Source organism: Pistacia vera, unplaced genomic scaffold (assembly GCF_008641045.1).
Source record: "Pistacia vera cultivar Batoury unplaced genomic scaffold, PisVer_v2 Contig767, whole genome shotgun sequence".
NCBI classification, from domain to species: domain Eukaryota; kingdom Viridiplantae; phylum Streptophyta; class Magnoliopsida; order Sapindales; family Anacardiaceae; genus Pistacia; species Pistacia vera.
The window spans coordinates 406,239-412,863 of NW_022196631.1; positions in this window are offsets into that span (position 1 = coordinate 406,239).

Sequence of the window (6,625 nt, forward strand, 5' to 3'; positions counted from 1 at the left end):
GCGTGTTCTTTATTTTCATCATATCTTTTAAGCAAAATTTATTTTTGCCTTTGCTCCTATTTTAAAAGAAATTATTAATTAATTATATTTCACTCACTGATCAACAGAATGAAAGAATATTCGTTAGTATATGATTCAAGATTTCCTTTTTGTTAATTATTGCTAGTAATACTATTAATTAGTTAATTTGGCATCCATTGTAGCTGCCAAAAGACAGAAAAAATTAAAACTAGTATTAGCCGATGAAGACTTGACTCAGATTTCTTACAACAATGGTGTCATACTTAAGCTACATTTTTCAAAGAATCAAAGTTAGAGACAATTTTCGACTCTGACCTCACAGCTTAAACTTTTAGATCAAATAATTATTTAAAAAGGTAAAAATCCACCTGTTTATTTCAAGATTATATCGAACTAGATATTCAGACACATTTTTCAAATTTATATATGAATATGATTGTTAGAGTTTTACATACAATTTTCGAATCTGACCTCACAACTTAAACTTTTAGATCAAGTGGTTATTTATGAAAAAAAAAAAAAAAAAAATCCACGTGTTTATTTCAAGATCATATTGAACTAGATATTCTTATGTAATATACCTTGGATATATAGCCCCAGGTTCACATAATTCTAGAATGTTTATCTTCTTATTTGCAGAAATTGTAAGGCTTATGACTACACTTGAAAAAATTCTTATATAGTTTGGTCGTTGTTGTTTAGTTATATGAAGACATTTTGTTAGAGTTGGTAAACTCTAGATAGCATTTAAGTACCCATTTTTAAAGTGCAGCAGAAGTTTTTACCAAGTTGATTAATGGTTATCAAGTCAAGCATGAATCAACATACATAAGCAACAAAAGCAAAGTACATCAGCATATACATGGTTCGGCTAAAACCAATCTTAGCTTACATCCATGGGACCTCGTCCAAATCAAAGCAAATATACTAAACAATAAACATTACAAGATATAGTTCAAAGTTGATTTTAGTTACAACAAAAAGAACTCTTTGTTCTAGTTACACTAAACACCACCCTCTGAATCTCTAATGTCTTGTTGCTCCTAGGATTTCTTCAAGTCGGGAACACACCCAAAGAACCTTGAGCTCCACCCAAGCTTCACACGCTGAAGCCATACTCCAACATCAACAATGGAACCAAGTTCCAGTAGCCATTCAACAAGGATAAGATATGGTGAAGGTTTGGCACAATAACATATGGTGAACCTTTGAGCAAAAATACTCTCTGAAAATTTCAGAGCACAAGCAAATAAAATATCAATGGTTAGCTTTACAAATGAGCAAGAATGAAGATGATATAGACCAATTTCATGCTCCCCAATTCTTGCCAAGTCAACAAACAAGGGCTGACATATGTTGGTCCAAAAAAGGAAAAGATTCCATCTTTTGGAACCACAACCAGAAGGGGAAAAGCTTATTTCCCTGGACCACAAGAGGATATTGAGACACCTGTAGGTGCTCCTCACGACATTACAACAGGTGGACAAAAATATCTTAGCTTATAAAAATAAAAAATTGCAACTTGTGAAAAATGAGTCAAACATGCGATGTTAGCGAAAAGTGTGCACATACACGAAGTAAAATGTGAAATGAAATACAACATGCATTTGTCTGACATAAGTGTGCAAGCACACATCCATTCTGCACACACATGAAATGAAAAAGCAAAAGGTGTAAGCCTGACATAGCTGAACACGTGAAGGACAAAAAGAATTCCAACTTTTTGTTCGACCACAAACATATCTTTTCTCTTTCTTGCGAGACCATAGACAAAATCTTACAATCTTTTAGGACCACATAAGGAAATTGTGACACCTGTAAAGTTAGCTCACACAAGAATATCATGAATCAAAATAAGCTTGATGGGCAAGACAATAAGAGAAAACGCCACATGGAAAAATGTGTCAGACAGTAGATGCTTGCACAAAAGAATGATGTGTGCACATATTTGCTCAACAATTCATTGCCAACCCAAATATAAGTTTGACAAAAATATCAACAATCTCCCCCTTTGTCAAACTTATGAACAAAGCACCAAATTGATAAAAAAATCAATACATATACCTGTCTCAACATAAAAACAACTAATCATCACAAATAAAGAGACAAATATCAACCAACAATAAGAATGTCATAAACAAATCATGAAAAGCAAATATGACACTAAAATCCATAAACGGTTCAGCATATATAACAAACAAGGAAAAACAAACTCCCTTTAAGAGAGTCAACAGGAAACTAAAGTAACTTAATTAGTTCAACCAAAGAGAAACAACCAAAAAGAGATCAAATATGCAATAAAAAAAATATCCAGAGTACTACTAACAATAAAAAAGAGATGAAATATATAGCAAACAAAATATCTAGAGTACTACCAAGTACTACCGACAAAGGAAGGAACAAATCACCACAAATACAAATAACAACACTCCACTCCCCCTCTTTGTTCATAAGGTTTGAACCAAACCTCAATGGTGACTTGATTTGCGAGTGGGAAGTATTCATCAACTTGCTTTCCTACCAAAGATGACTTTTGAAGATCCATGAAGCAAATGGAGGAGAAAAATTAAAGAAACAAACAAGATTAGAGCAAAGAGTTGAAAAAAAAAAAAAAAAAAAATCAGGGGCGGCACAATGTGCACACTACCCGACAGTGTGGGCATACAACAAGCAGACTCAGCAAAATGTGTGAGCATTTAATAGATGTGAGGATGCAAGGAGCAAACATGAAAAAAAACAAGTCTTTTAAACAAGTTGTAAGCACAACATTCCAGTTTGACAGAAAATTGCAAAAGTATTAGACTTTATTTACAAAAATAAAGATAATTAAATAAAATTGAAATAATGAAATGCTTTACATGAATTTTTGAAGGTCAAGACAATCAATCTGTGCAAAACAACCTAAGAGGTCAATTTTCAATCTTGAAAAGCACAAAAACTCATAAGGAAGTTGTCAACTTAGTGCAATCAAAACAACATTTCCTTAATCACACACAAGAGAGATAAAGTCACAAAAGCTTGTCTAAGTGTGTGATAGTGTCCTCAAGGGGGGTTAAATGACACATTGGTCAAATAATATTTTGCAAGAAAAACTCCCCCTTCCCTTATGCCCTACAACATTTTTCACTTTTCTTTTTCAGCATAGAAGATAAAGATTTGATGATTTTCTTTTCATTTTGAACAAACGTGTTAGAGTCATGAAAGTGACTCTATTTTGTTGATAAAAAGATCCCATATGTAATTGAATTGAAGTTATATTGAGATAATTAAGAGAAATTATGAATTTATGTATAAAAATCATATTTTGAGTTTTTCTTACTAATTTAGCATATTTGGGATGAATTTGGAAATTGTGTGAGTTGATATTAGGTTATGGTTTATGGATTAGGGGTGATTTTGTCTCATTTATCTGTTCAGGGGGTAAAATGTCATGTTTCAAGAGGTTGATTTTGTCACTTTTCAATCATGCAGGGACCAAATGAAAATTTATCATATTTTGTATAAAAATACAGTGCATGGTCATAGATTGGGGGCTGCCGCCCACCAAAATCCTTCACCTTCTTTGATCAGATTTCGGCAAGCTCCAACAACCCTTCGTATTCCACTTGCACCTATCATCTTCATCGTCCCGGATCACCACCGTGATAACCATCATCGCCGCCGCAACGTTTCATCTTCTAGCGGTGACTCTTCACATTCCAGCTGTGATTTCGACATTTTTTTATGACGCTTGGGCTCCTGGTGGCTGATCTTCCCTCCCCACGGTTGGATCTAGCACTTGCAAGCTTCAGCCGCTGCAAAAACCGCTGGAATCCGCCAAATTGCCGCCACACCTCTTCATCTTCCAGTCGCGATCTCGCTCATTTCTGATGACCTTTCATCTCCCTAGGACCTGATCTGAACTCCCCATCACCAGATCTCTCCATCGGTACCTTTGGATCTCATTTCCGCCACCATTTTTTGGAAGACCTGTCAAAAAATTAATTTTTTCGGCGAGTGCAACTGTTCGTATTCCGGGCTATCTGATGGTCATTTTCGCCCCTTCTTCGCATCATATCGCTGTCGGTTACTTCCTCTCCGCTATGATTAGCTTTGTTTCCACTACTTTAGCCTCCATCATCAGTGCCATGAGTGTCTGAGTTCCCGGTTGTCTGTTACGGTGTAGGCAAGATCGAGATTGAATCCATTGCTCTCCTCATCAACTCTCGACTAGTTGGATGAGCCTGAATGTTGGACATTTGGTTCAGTTTCTTGTATTCAGATTATATTTGTTTTCGTTTCAGTTTGTTTGCGATGCTTTAATATTATTCTGATGCTCGACGTGTTGAATTGATAATGTCCATTGACAACGTTTGTTGATATGTAACTTTTTACATAATTGAATGTTGGTTTGAGATTATTGAATGTTGATTATGACTTTAAATTGCTTCGGTACCAATTGCAATCAAGTTGTATTAACGTTTAATACCATTTCTACCAGGAATGCATTTGTTGTGTAATTAGTTGATTGGATGATACAAGTTGATAGGTTGTACTTGTTAACATTGTACCAACTAGTGGTGTTCAAGGGTTTATCATTTTTCGGTTAGTCAATGATAGTCTTTAACCAATCGATCTTTAACTAAGACGACGGGGAGACAGGATAGATTATACTTAGACTGCCGAGAGATATTTTTATTGATTTGCCTAGCCTTGTAGGTTTAGGAAATTGAAGAGCGAGGAGAGGAATTGTGAGAGTTGGTCTTGAGTCAAACCGAATCCGTAGTGGTAACGCTTTTAATATTGTGTTTTAGTTAGCATTTGATTTGATGCTTTTAATTTCCTGCAATTAATTAGTTTCCTTAGTTTTAATCAATCAATTTGCCAATTTCTCTTTCATTAACTCAAATATACATTAGGTCATTAGTTTTGCTCTTTGTGGATTCGACCTTGCTTATCGCTAACTACGGTATTTAGATTTAATTTTGTGGCCGTGACGACCAATCCAACAAAAGGGCAAATCACTCTCAAAACATAACCAAAATGTAGCTTTTACGCTTGCAAGAAGGTAGTCCTCTTAATGGTAGATTTTCTAAGACATGGGGGTCTCTACAAATCAGAAAATTACTCAAAAATGACTGTCACACTTCAGACAAGGTAGCTTTTTCATAATGGTGACAAGAATGGACAAACAACTTCGGATGAGATAAGGTCATGTTATAGTGAGAGTCTTTGTGGACATAACAAACCAAAGTTAACACACAGACAAGAGCGAATTTAGAATCAAAGGGTTAGCGCAGATCAAAAGACTTGACAAACAAAAATAAAAGATGCAAATTCATGCTTTATTGAACATAGTTAAGGAAAACCACTCAAGCTAAAGTAGTCCAATGGACTTCCTTAAGAAAATAAAAGTATCATAGTCAAGTGCTTTTGTAAAAAGATCAACCAATTGGGATTTTGTGTTCACATGAGCAAGTGCAGTGATGTTTTCCTCAACTAACTCTCTAATGAAGTGATGTCTTATGTCAATGTGCTTAGTCCTAGAATGTTGGATAAGATTCTTAGAGATGTTAATGGCACTTGTGTTATCACAAAAAGTTGTCACACAATCTTGATCAATACCATAATCAAACAACATTTGCTTTAACTACAAAATTTGAGTGCAACAACTCCTTGCAGCAATATATTCAGCCTCGACAGTAGATAGGGATATGATCCTGCCTAATCCGCATCACTATATCCAACCAAGCAACTATTAGAATCAAATGAGTACCAAAGACCAAAATCACACGTACTTAAAACATATTTCATAATTCTTTTCACTGCATTTAGATGCAACTCAGAAGGGTTAGCTTGAAACCTAGCACAAATACCAACACTAAAACAAAGATTAGGTTGGCTTGTAGTTAAGTAAAGAAGGCTTCCTATTATGCTTCGGTACATCTTAGTTTCTACCTTTTTACCATGTTCATCTCTGGACAGCTTAAGGGTAGCACTCATAGGAGTTCTATCATGTTTTGTACTCTCTAGACAAAATCTTTTTAACATATTTCTAGCATACTTAGATTGGGAAACAAACATGCCATTTCCAATTGTTTAATTTGAAGACCAAGAAACATATTCAACTCCCTTGCCATACTCATCTCAAACTCATTTTTCATCAGGCTAAAGAATTCAAGTGCATGTGAGTGAGATGTAGAACTGAACACAATATCATCAATGTAAATCTATGCACACATGATTTCATTGTTAACACGCTTGATAAAATGGGTTTTGTCGGCATTACCTTGTTCATAGCTATGCTTAAGAAGAAAAGTTGTCAACCTTTCATATTAGGCCTTTGGAGCTTGCTTCAACTTGTAAAGGGCTTTCTTCAATCTAAACATATGATTGGGTTTGTGGGAGTCTTGAAAGTTAATCGGTTATTCAACATACACTTCTTTGGTGAGCATCCCATTTAAGAAGGCGCTTTTGACATCCATTTGGAACAATTTGATCTTAAGGCAGCATGCAACAACAAGTAGTAAGCAGATTGACTCAAGTTAGGCAACATGGGTGAAGGTTTCATCAAAGTCAATTCCCTCCACTTGAGTATACCCTTGGGCCACAAGTCTAGCTTTGT